We start from the raw sequence: 13,970 nt of genomic DNA on the forward strand, positions 1-13,970 counted from the left end.
AGAGGAAGCAAACTTCACTTTCAATACCTTCACTTGTTATTTTCTTATTTCTTTCTCTTTTTTATGATAAGCCAGAGTGATGTGATAAAAATCTGATCATGATTCAAAATTCATCCTTCAAGGTTTTTTTTTTTTTTTTGCTTTTGGCAAGACAGTTCATTCTGGAAACTTAAAGTGTAGAGTTTCCACACAGTAAAAGTCAAGGATGAAATTGTAATCTTACCCTGAAATGCTCTTTGATTAGTGGTTTTTGGTTCCATTCATCGCCTTAAAAGATTTAGAGAGGTTAAAGGAAACGGTCAAATCTACAAAACACTTGGAGCATTTGAGGTGAACTGTTTATTTTGAGCTGAAAAAAAATTAAATAAATAAAAGCATTGCAGTCGCAAAGTTGCAGATCCCCAGGGGGAGAGTTGAATGACCTGCCAAATCTAATTTCTCAGTGTGTGTATTTACCAGAGTAGCTATTGCAGGGGAAAATGTATTGTGTCAGCGCCTGGCACTTCTCTCTGTTATGGAAGTTCAGTGACCCATTATTTAGTGGTGTGGTGTGCACTGCAGAGCATGGCAGCAAAAGTAAGAATCCTAAAATTACTTGGTGGTTCACTGAGAAATTACATATTTGACTCGAGTATAGCGCAGGCAGGCTGATTAAAGGTCCGGACACAATAAAAGGTCATGCTGTGTAAGGATTCTAGCTGCATGTAAAGGCAAATGTCTCTGTCTGTTTTCTAATAGACCTGAACATTCTTATTACTTCTTGTGTGGAAAAAATATAAGAAATATTGAACCCAGACTTAACTAGAAAATGCATTTCCTGCAGAAATTGTGTGTGAATGCTGAAGGCTGAGATGAATCACAAAGCATTGCTGAAAATGCAGAAATGTGAAATGAATTCCCTGAATAATGTTAAAGTCCAGTTTCAATACACCCACTGCTAAAAACCTGGAAGTTGAAATGTAGAACTGGCAGAGTTAGGTGAGGTCCCTTAAGAAACTAAGAGCTGAAATAGAACATTGCTGGAGAAGTTGGGAGCTAAAGGTGAAAGTTGGAATTGATTAACTAAAAAGACTAAAAGCAGGAAAGATTTGTACTTTAAAAAAGCATAATAGGTAGAAAAAAAGTTGACAACAAGCTATATGTTCTTACATAGCATCACAGTTTGACATTTGAATGGTTTCTATACCTGAAAGTGTGCTAAGAGAAAAATGTATGGAAGGGGTATAATTACCTGTGACCTGTTCATGTCTTACATGAAGTCTGAAGATAAAAATATGGAGAGTGGTGGAATGTCAAAGTGGAATAGAGTGAGGATTTAATAATTCATTGGATTTATACAGTGCTTTTGTGGCTACTCAAAGTCATTTTACAGAGAACAACAACAAAAAAAGATGAAATAATCCATAAGAAGGTAAAGAATGCAGACAGGGAGAAGGGCACAGTTTTTAGAGGTTGTGGGCAGTTTCCAAAGGGGTTTGTTTTGAGGGATTTCTTTGGTGGAGAGTGAGGAGGAGTCTCTGATGTCAAAAGATTTTTTTTATTTTTCATTCACACAAATACTTGAATTCATTATGTCAAATACATGCTATCTTTTTAAAGAATGAGATACTGACTAACTTTGGTTATCAACAATTGTATAAATGGTTAAATAAGTTACTGTATATATTCCAACATTAATAATCTCTGTACACAGATAACTGTCAGCAAGGTATTTTAGTGCTTGAAATTCAGTTGCATTGCCGTTTAAATTATCTAATTAACACTCTTTATTTGTAAAGACTACAGTGCACGAATTTTACATGACACTGCAAACCAATCGCCATAAAAAATGTTGGCATCATTTGTTTCTGTGAACCACGGATACATCACATTTGCACATTGTTATCTAGTGGATACGTTGAAACTTTTCAACAACACTGTGGTTAACATGTGGTTAGGTTTAGCCACGAAAACCACTTGGTTATGATTAGGAGAAGATCATGGTTTTGGCTTAAAATACGTAGTATTATAGTATAGGCAGGTACTTTTATATCTGCAGGAAACACAACCACTTTTCATGCCATTATCCCAGCTGTAAACACAGTGATGGGTCTGTACAAAACACCCACGATTGTTACTAAAAATGCTGCTGGAAACACAGTAGTGACTCACTAAATCACAACTGTTTTTGTTGTTTGTTGGCCGCAGCAGTGGCCTGCAGCTTGGCAGGTGTCAGGTGACACCTTGGTGACACGAAGGTGACATGCCATCAACCATCCCCTCCACCTCCCAATGACAAAGTCATCTCATATGCTACATCACTTTAGAAATGTTGACGTGCTACGTATGAAACGTGCAAATGTAACATATTTGTGGTTTTGCAGTAACAAACAAATGCTAAGAGAGTGAATCCCAACTCTACAGAGCAGTGTACACAAATGCAAAAGCTGCTGGAACAAAATCCTAGGTGAATCTGATTTCCGTCCCGCGGACAACGAGTTCCCATCACTCAGCATCTGCCATGTAGCACCATGGATCATATTTACACCCAGACAGCAGATCGGGGCTGCAGGGACTCAATGGGATACACAGGAAGCGGAGGTCACTTGACCAAACACAACCCATGCAGGCCTGTGGGAAGACAGCAGCAGCCATACATCATGCTGGAGAGGCAATCCGTCACCCAGGCCGCTCGATTTGAGGCAGCCACTTTGAGATTTGCCACAGCCACCGGCCCTTGAGGGACAAGGTGATGACAGAGCTTGCTACAAATACACTCGATACCTCTCACAAGCTGGACACTATATACACTGCTCGGAAGTGTCAGGAGGTAAACTGTCATCACACACATCCAAAATGATTTTGGTCCCTGTTGTTTTTTGTTTTATTTTGTTTTTGAAACGTTTCCATTAAATGTTTAACTTACACACAAAAAGGTTATGTATTGTCTTATAGCAGATGGCAAGATGTTGATATTTTGTTGTTGAGAGAAAACCATGTCTAAATGGAGTCTGCAGCAATGATCCAGTCGAGCTGTATGCAGACTGAGCCCAGCATAGCAAATCGTCTTTTTATGGTGCAATCAGGAAGGATCTGGCAGTGGTTACAGAAGTGTAGTCTAGTTCGACAATAACTGGGGTATTTTTGGATGAATGAAAATGAATCCATGAGTGAAAGCTGTTTCTCTGGTTCCTGAAAAGCAATATGCTGAAAGCCAGAAGACATTTTTTTGCCATCATCGAAGGTGCTAGTGTATTTTGAACATCAGTAAATCATTGTTTAATTTAAAATGATACTGATTTCTCACTTCTATTTTGTTGCAATCATATTGTTTGTGTGACTGTTTACTTTTCTCCCGCAAAGAGGATTTTGCCAGAGCAGCAGCAGCCATTTTTCCTGTGTTGTGTTATAAAACAAGGCTGCAGATTTCCCGCAAAATCCAATAGATGCCACACAATGTTAAATTCTGCCAACTGTATTAGCTATGATGTCATTTTGTTTAGTGTCATTTTTTCTCAAAATGTTTGTGGTAATGATTTATTCAACATGCAGCCCACTGTAAGAAGCCATGTTGACCAACCCAAAACACAATGTGATTTTCAATTTACCCAGCACATAATCTTTTTACCGCTTTTCTCAGGAAAAGATTTAATATTGGCTACAATGCACCAACAGGCACAGACCTAAATCAGTTTTATAATTTAGCTTGTAATGCTATCATCTGAAAAAAAAGAGAGAAATCAGCCTCATGGTTACCCAACACTGAGTGATGGTCCCTAATGTGCCTGGACTTTAGGGCCTGTTGTGATCCCCCATTGTCTAGCCTCGCGTCACCAGGCTCTTCACGTATGGCAAAGATGGTTTGCCTGGTTTCCATTCACTCTTCACAGAAAGCGGATCCGGAATTCACCAAATTCACCAAAGTAAAACTTTAAATTCTGGCGCACCATTGTCTCGTCGCATCCTCTTTCACCATTTTGACAGGTGTAACATTATCAGGCAGCGATGTTGGCGATGCCATATTATTGTTGTTGTTGTTGTTGTTGTTGTGGCTCATAGAGCATGCTACATGGTGAGCATCACACAGTTTTCCTCTCTCTTCCGCCCCCACCGCCCCAAACTTTATCGAAAAAATGCATTTACAAACTACAGGTATAATGTACAAAACTAGGATCAAGTGCCTATTAAATAAAACAGACAACTGAAATAGACAATAACTTGTAATACAATTAAATACAATAAAAGAAAATGGTTAACTTAATGGCTTGGGGCTTTTCTTGTAAATTATATTCTTTAAATTAAAAAGTTTCACCGCATTTTTATTAGCTTGGTGTTTTTATTTTGACGGAAAGACGCATCCATTGAATTCTGGATCCTGTCTCACTTGCCCTGGTCAGAGACAAAGAGCATGGATACCAAGAGGCGAAGCTCAATAGAACGCCCCATAGCAACAAATTCCCCTATGGTTTCGTCCTACCGCTGCCATTTTGGACTGTCAGCAGACCGCAGCAGACCCGCTTGCATATAAAAACACACAGACAAACTGAAGTATATCGCTATTAATTATGCTTACAATGCTACTCACCTCGTGATAGCTTGGTCACAGCTGCTTTTTCACGTTTTTGTAAAGCACAACATAGACTTAAAAAAAAACAAAATGAGGGAAAACGGCCGAGATGGCATCTCTACATATTACATCCATTAATTGTGTGTAAAAATAAATTAATTACTCCTTCAAAATCACCCCATAAGCCAATCTACCAAAAAAAATTAATTATAATAATAATAAATAATAATAATAATAATAATAATAATAATAATAATAATATATAGGCTATTTTAATATGATATATTTTAATGCTAAAGCAGTAATCAGTTCTGATATAAATGGTCCAATGGCCATGTATATATATATATATATATATATATATATATATATATATATATATATATATATGCATGTACATATATATATATATATATATATATATATATATATATATATATATATATATATATATATATATATATGTACAGTACAGGCCAAAAGTTTGGACACACCTTCTCATTCAATGCATTTTCTTTATTTTCATGACTATTTACATTGTAGATTCTCACTGAAGGCATCAGAACTATGAATGAACACATGTGGAGTTATGTACTAAACAAAAAAAGGTGAAATAACTGAAAACATGTTTTATATTCTAGTTTCTTCAAAATAGCCACCCTTTGCTCTGATTACTGCTTTGCACACTCTTGGCATTCTCTCCATGAGCTTCAAGAGGTAGTCACCTGAAATGGTTTCCACTTCACAGGTGTGCCTTATCAGGTTTATTAGTGGAATTTCTTGCTTTATCAATGGGGTTGGGACCATCAGTTGTGTTGTGCAGAAGTCAGGTTAATACACAGCCGACAGCCCTATTGGACAACTGTTAAAATTCATATTATGGCAAGAACCAATCAGCTAACTAAAGAAAAACAAGTGGCCATCATTACTTTAAGAAATGAAGGTCAGTCAGTCCGGAAAATTGCAAAAACTTTAAATGTGTCCCCAAGTGGAGTCGCAAAAAACCATCAAGCGCTACAACGAAACTGGCACACATGAGGACCGACCCAGGAAAGGAAGACCAAGAGTCACCTCTGCTTCTGAGGATAAGTTCATCCGAGTCACCAGCCTCAGAAATCGCAAGTTAACAGCAGCTCAGATCAGAGACCAGATGAATGCCACACAGAGTTCTAGCAGCAGACCCATCTCTAGAACAACTGTTAAGAGGAGACTGTGCGAATCAGGCCTTCATGGTCAAATAGCTGCTAGGAAACCACTGCTAAGGAGAGGCAACAAGCAGAAGAGATTTGTTTGGGCCAAGAAACACAAGGAATGGACATTAGACCAGTGGAAATCTGTGCTTTGGTCTGATGAGTCCAAATTTGAGATCTTTGGTTCCAACCGCCGTGTCTTTGTGAGACGCAGAAAAGGTGAACGGATGGATTCCACATGCCTGGTTCCCACTGTGAAGCATGGAGGAGGAGGTGTGATGGTGTGGGGGTGTTTTGCTGGTGACACTGTTGGGGATTTATTCAAAACTGAAGGCACACTGAACCAGCATGGCTACCACAGCATCCTGCAGCACATGCCATCCCATCCGGTTTGCGTTTAGTTGGACGATCATTTATTTTTCAACAGGACAATGACCCCAAACACACCTCCAGGCTGTGTAAGGGCTATTTGACCAAGAAGGAGAGTGATGGAGTGCTGCAGCAGATGACCTGGCCTCCACAGTCACCGGACCTGAACCCAATCGAGATGGTTTGGGGTGAGCCGGACCGCAGAGTGAAGGCAAAGGGGCCAACAAGTGTTAAACACCTCTGGGAACTCCTTCAAGACTGTTGGAAAACCATTTCAGGTGACTACCTCTTGAAGCTCATCGAGAGAATGCCAAGAGTGTGCAAAGCAGTAATCAGAGCAAAGGGTGGCTATTTTGAAGAAACTAGAATATAAAACATGTTTTCAGTTATTTCACCTTTTTTTTGTTAAGTACATAACTCCACATGTGTTCATTCATAGTTCTGATGCCTTCAGTGAGAATCTACAATGTAAATAGTCATGAAAATAAAGAAAACGCATTGAATGAGAAGGTGTGTCCAAACTTTTGGCCTGTACTGTATATATATATATATATATATATATATATATATATATATATGTGTGTGTTGCCTTCCCTCCAAAACTGGCATATTAAATTGATATTAAAACACTTTAAAACGTACACCTCTGTCGGGATCCTTCGGGAAACGGTGGAAGGCCAGGTGCGGGGTGTTCCACCGATAGTTGTAGCAGTTAATTGCACTACACTGTTTTCTTTTACTTTTTTTCTCCTCTCTCCTTGACATCTTGCATGTTGTCTGGGCGCAACAGTCCAAGCTCAACAGTCCAAAATGGCGGCAGCCTTTAAATCAAATATACAACATTTTCTCCCGGGGGAGCATGCCCCCGTACCCCCCTACACACATATGTATCTTATTGTTCAGACTTAGATATTTGACCCTACATGTATGTGCCCCTGTATCAAAAGGACTGGCCCTAGCTTGGCCCCCCACTGAAACTGGCCCAGAACCGCCACTGTCCATGTATGTATTAAGAATACTAGATAAAGACCCCTCTCATTCCTAAGAAAGTTGTGGAAAAGTGGTACATTAACTCTTTACCCCATAAAACGCCTAATAGAACCACCTGTGTAGAACATTCTAAGGCTACATGTATTTGAATAAAAAAATTACAACTCACCAGGTGATTATAGTAACCTGTTGAAATGGGCGTCAAATGTCGTCTTTATGGGTATGCCAGAGGCGTCAAAACTCGTCATTAAGGATTTAAGGGGGGGGGCGTCATATGTCATCATTATGGGTAAAAGTGTTAAAATGATTCACTCTTGCTGGTCCTCTAGATTTTCCAAATCTTATCAGACTAAATGGATGAAATCCCGACAGTGAAGCCAGTCCTTGTTTTGATACTCAGATTTTCCACTTATTTACAGATGTCTCTCTTGCCATGTAAGTTTATGGGAAAAAGATTTTATGGGGCCCAAAAAGGGCTTCGAAGCCTGGCAACTTCCCGGGAACTGTTTATATCTATATACTGAGCGGGTCCTCTTCCACAGAGTAGTACATGTTGTTTCTACAGGGCCCCAGAATGGACAAATGAAACACTGGCTCTAGATTGGGCCATTTGCAGTACGTGGCTTGGGAAGTGCACTGGTAGCTGGAGAGGTGCCAGTTGGCCTCAGGGACACTGCCGAGGTGCCCTTGAGCAAGGCACTGAACCCCAACTGCTCGGGGCACCTTTTGACCTCACCACCTCACTATGACATCTCTGCCTTTAATGCATGTATAGCTTCTTCTTCTTCTACACACTTAGCATGCTGTAGACGTTTCAGTTCTGCAACCTCGCTGCTTGATGCCACTAAGTCCTACACATTAGGCATTTAAACTTGGTTTAATTTACCTGAAAAAGAGGAAGAGAAAAAAAAAAAAAACAAGCAACAACTTCTGGAGCTGAAAAATAAAGCCAACACAGAAGTGCCAAAAACTGCAGTTCCTTGTATGGCCACTTGAGGCTGGCTCAAATGCAAATCACTCCCAATAGACCCCCATAAAATGTCCAGCTTTACAGCAGAAATAAACATGTTTACAGCCTGATACAAATATGGTTTTGGTCTCTATAGTTAATTTTAACGTTCATGGGGTGAGTTTTAATTCATATATTTACATTTTATCAATGCTGAAAGATAAAGTCTACAACAAAAAAAGATCAGATTTTTTCAGAATTGATCCTTTATTTATCTTTTTTTCTGAATTTTGGTGTACATAAATGGTGATGTTGAGTTTGATCCGTGGACAAGTCAAATGTATGTTTGCCACTGATGCAATGATAATAGTACGGGAGGATAAAAGCAAAGTGGAGAGGGGCTATCAAGTGTTTCACCTGTGTAACTAGGAAGTACCATATGGCTCCACTTCTCCAACTAATACATTGTACTCTCACCTTCATCATCTATTTATATGTACATAGCTGACTGAACCTAATGACTTACAGACAGATCCTCACAAAAGCCCTGAAGCTGTATTTCTCAACCTGTTTGCATTCTGTTATTTTCCTGAAAAGTGTTAGAAGCAATTTCCTTTTAGTTTCCTGTTTTAGAAACAGGAGCAAGTGCTGCTTCACAACCAATACTGTACAACACTTAGCTCCAAGAATTAGAGACTAAAGCACCTTAGACATACAGTACCTGCCGCAGACATCTTGTAATGCTGGAGATTTAAAATTACATTTCTCATGTCTTTAAGAAACTAACCTTTTCAAGCATAAATAGTATAGGCGAGAGCATACCTCTCATTGAAATTCTGTATTGTTTAGCCAGAAAAACAGCAGATAGCAAGAGACGACAGCTCTAAATTATATGTCTCTGTGTATTTGGCCCTGTAGGAAGAAGTGAAATAAATGCATGTGCCCTTGTACTGTATGAGGTCTACTGCAGGTGGACAGGCGGCGTAGATTAATTTGTGCCACCGGCATGGCAAGGTTCCATGCACATACAGTACATAGCTTGAGCAGCGGTCTGGAAAAGAGAAAGAGAGCAGGGAGAACACAGAAGGCCTTTCTGACTGCATGAGCACTTTCAGTGAGCACCGCAAAAGGATTAATGTGAGGGAATATTATACATAAATGGGATCAACCTGAACTTCCAGTGGTGCAGCCCATTTTTACACTCGCAAAGGTCTCAGGAAAAGAAATTCCTTCCACGCTGATATAACCTTTCTTAAAAGCATCACCTCGAGTGCTGATACTGAATAATTCAGTGCCTATTAGTCTACCATTTGCCTGGACATAAAGTCTCCTAGCAACATTGGCAGACTTCAGGTAGGTGTTTTGTCACGGAAGTACTTTTGACTGCAGGTAGCGCCACACATTAGAGATTGGCATATATAGCAGCCAGACTGATGCCTGTAATTTAAGCACATCATATACGTTTGTCATCAGAGAATCAGTGGACAGATACTCCAAAAATAACTTGTGATGTAGATTTCATTTTTCTGTCTTTATAACATATTTCTCACATATAGACTTTCTTCCAGTACGGTATTGGGTCAAACACTCAAAATAACTTTAAATATGAGACGGGAATGATGAGTTTCAGTGAAACGGCCAAATGGAGAAAAATTCTGCTCTACTGAGAGCAGACAGCCAAATAGAGTGCACACACTATCAACACGGAATAATGAAGAAGCAGTAATATAATGATGTATGTCTGTAATATATAAAATTCTCTAATGATGACTCAGACCGTCCACTGCCATCGCATTTTGATACAGGCACGCCTGCCCACACTTTGAGGCTGAGGGACTGTAAATGTCAGTGGCTTGTCACTCAGACTCAGTCCCACATGGGCAGTGAGATGGAGCCCACTAAAAAGGGAAGACCGAATGACAGGACAGACATTAGTGCTCTGTCTGACTCACTCAGTGTCCGACTGTCAATCTCTGGATATGTTCGAGGCACTACTTTACCACTTTATGCATTTCCAAATTTCTATTCAGTGCCTGATTACCCTCTATTCAATACCTCACTGCTGGATGTTGATTGGTTCTCCCCCTTGAATGTTTTTAAGGTGTTCCAATTGGCGGTGGCCTCAATTGCTTTCCCCAGTTTCAGTGGGGTTAAGCTGAAATGGAAAAGAAAGGATGTCTTGGATTCAGGGATCAGATGTGGGTGAATTTGTCTTTCTTCCAATCACGACAGAAATGAAAAGTTAAACCTTTTGAAAACATTGATATCTGACATCCTGATATTGTAGGTGGACATGTTCACAGCATTTTTAGAAATGGCCCATTTTGTCCCCATCAATATTTGATCATAATTTGTTAAAAATGTTCTAAAAATAGTTTGCAAAAAGATATGTTAACTAACAAATGACAGCGCTTTGAGAAAGGTTTATTTGCACAACAACACAAAAAAACAATGTAAATATACAAGAAAATTATGTGCATAGTCCAAAAGTAACATAAGAAAAAAAATTATTCTGATTCTAAAATGACCGAAAAACATGCGTCAGTCAGTAACTTCAACATATTCTTAACACAGATTCTTCTTGTCACATTTTTTCATTCTCTCTCTGTGACCATGACAACACATATGAGCTATTAAAGACCAGAGGTTTATAAATTAATTAAACTGAATGTGTCAACGACATGAATAGGTACCACATGCACACTCAAAGAGACCTTAACATAAGTGAGGACAATTCCACTATGAATTGGTGCATAAAAAATTAACAGAATGCAGGAAATGAGGTGTTGCCCCCAACAATGTACATATAATGTGTTTAAACTGTTTTTAAGTAAGATGTTTTATTACTAAAAAAATCATATGAAACATTTATAGCTTTTACTGAAGAGGCAAAAATCGGTGCCTGGAATTGGGCCTGTAGGCTCCCGACTTTGTCCTCAACGATGCTTCTCAATTGTCCTCAGATGTAGATCTGGTACCTTGGATTCAGCTAAATAGTACTCAAGAAAAACACTGGAGACAGGCAGAGTCCGATGCAATCAAGTTTAATGTGTTCACAAGCTTAACACATACAACTCATCGAGTCAAGCCCCGGAGCCGGACTGAAAACCACTTCTCAACACATCTGCTTTTATGCTGGTGGAGACTGGGTAGTGTCTCCACCTTTTTCTGCTAATCCATCCCACTTTAACCCAATTCTATTGGTGGATACCTTTTTCTTTTGTCCAATCATGAGCAGGCCCGTTTTTAATGGTGTAATACTTTCGGTTTGAGCCTGGAATTTCCCAAGTTTTCCACCCTTAGCTCCGAATTCGCTTTCACTTTATTTTTAAAAAACATGTGAATTTTAGGGACTTTCTTTATGCAGCCCCTTGTGCTCTCATGTGCTCTCATGCAGTATGAACCTTTAATGTGCATCAGATAATACAGGCATTTGAATGGGTGTGTGTGTTATCATTATACAGAGCATGATAGGTTGAATGTGTGTGTTCTTTAGTGTATGGATACAATGTGAACTCATATTATGAATACTTTGGCATGTATAACAATGTTTTAACGCACAGAGATGCATCACACTCAGTATTATAAGAACTTAAGCATAAAACATGGTTATATGATGGTCACATGGCTTTGTTTTCTTAATCACTTATGCAGTGTAACCCTTCTACTTGATTAGGAATTAACTTTTTACATTACATTACTCAGAACTTTTTCTTTTAAATCAGTCTGTTAGAATGGACTTTAAGGGTTACCGGGAGATGAATAGGGAAATACTGTTCTGATATGATCTCTTATTATACAATCAGTTTATAATGCATCCTATTGATTATGTACACAGAATATTCAGGATTTCAACATGCTGTTTTCTGGAGAAATTGAGGATATTTTGAGTCATGATAGCAAATACTATACAAAATGTACATAAGTTTTTTGTTAAAGCATCACTTTAATTATTGATATGAGTAAACAGCCCATTCTTATTCCGAAGTCATCAAATACGACAGCTTTGGCGGTACATATTATGTTGTTACACTGCCAGTAACAACATAATATAAGGAGCTGGAAAGCCTCCATAATGTGGGAAGGAGGGGTGGTGGATGGGTCCAGCAAACCCTAGACTTTCACCCAGGAGCCCAGTGTTTGCTTCCTGTTTAAATGTATAGAGCCAAACCATGATGTTTACTTATAAGTCTAACCATGCGCTTTTGTTATGGGGTGCCGTTTGTAAAGTGTCTCATGATGAAAATAACATCAACATTTTGCCACATTTAGCTTCAAACAATGTTTAAAAAAGTATTGTGATTTTTTTAACGTCACCTTTTACCACATTTACAGCAATATTTGTTAACTTAGAAATATATTAAATAGTTAAATCTAAATATTAAATGTGGCACCTAAATGTTAAATGTTAAATCTAAATATTAAATCTAAATCTAAATGCTAAATCTAAATCTAAATCTAAATGTTAAATCTAAATATTAAATCTAAATCTAAATGCTAAATCTAAATCTAAATATTAAATCTAAATCTAAATCTAAATGTTAAATCTAAATGCTAAATCTAAATCTAAATGTTAAATCTAAATATTAAATCTAAATCTAAATCTAAATGTTAAATCTAAATGTTTTGGGTGAAACTAAATATTTAGCTAATATGCAAATTCACACTGCCGGTCACCGGAAGTACCAAAATAAAAGCTCGAGATGGTCAGACTGTTTATAGAATCAAATAACGAATTAAAACCAACTTATCGGGGGAAATGGACACTTGAACATACATTAGCGTGATAATAACTACCTAAAATAACAAGAAACATGTTTGGAGAAATTTTATTTGATGTGAAGCTAAATGTGGCAAAATGTTGATGTTATTTTCAGCGTGAGACACTTTACAAACGGCACCCCATATTTTGTTGCAAAAATCTAACCACAACTAAACAAGCGCTTTTCTTGACGTCCAAGCATTGGTTGATGTGTCCCGAAAAATCAACAACAGATGCAGGAGGATACCTGGTGCATTATATGTAGGCGTGAAAGGCCACTGACAAAGCACCGATGTGTAATGACTTGGAATGAGAACATCTCGACCCATCATTAAAAATAAATAAACCCTGTTTAGACCTTTTATTGTCTTGTTTATTAGAAGTTGGTTACCCACATTCAGATTCTTTGTCTATTGAAATGGACAGAAAAAAAACACATAATTAATAATAATTAATAATATAATCCCACGTTTTTTGCTAATGATTCATGAGTGCATTCAGAGAAGAAATCCACCATTACAATATATTTTTTCTGTTTGTTTGGAACATAATTGGGCTCTGAACAGGCTACCCTATGCCCTTTTAATGCACTGTTTTGCATTTTTTCCCCAACCCCCATAATTATCTACTTTGACCTCATACCAAACTGCCATTAGGCTACATTTCCTAAAATCACATATGCTGAAGACCATTTAATTTAGTTATTTATTTTTGAGCCCCTTTGTCCCCAGGGCTTTTTAGCACAAAGTGACACTCTTGACAGAAATAAAGAAGCTTTATTTCAGAACAAAAACTCAATACAGTTGAGGACCTTTATTTAATTTCTGTGAATATTTATCACAGTGAATCATGTCATTGATGTTAGTGCCACAGTTTGATGATCCGGTGGAGTCACTGGTCACTGTATTAAAAATATCTGACACATTTACTTTGTGACTTGTGCAGAACGTGATAATTATCAGGAACATTTGTGCATTCTCCCTTATCGCAACATCCCTGCCACCAAAGCTTGTTTTTTTATGTTAAATTTCAGTTATGTACGATTACACTGCACAGCATGCCACAGACTGAGATGTTGTCACCACCTGACAACACTGATATGTACATGGTCCACAGCAGCCATCTAGATCTGGTATAGATTACACCAGAACTGTGTCATTTTCA

This window comes from Epinephelus fuscoguttatus, linkage group LG12, assembly GCF_011397635.1.
Source record: "Epinephelus fuscoguttatus linkage group LG12, E.fuscoguttatus.final_Chr_v1".
Lineage (NCBI taxonomy): Eukaryota > Metazoa > Chordata > Actinopteri > Perciformes > Serranidae > Epinephelus > Epinephelus fuscoguttatus.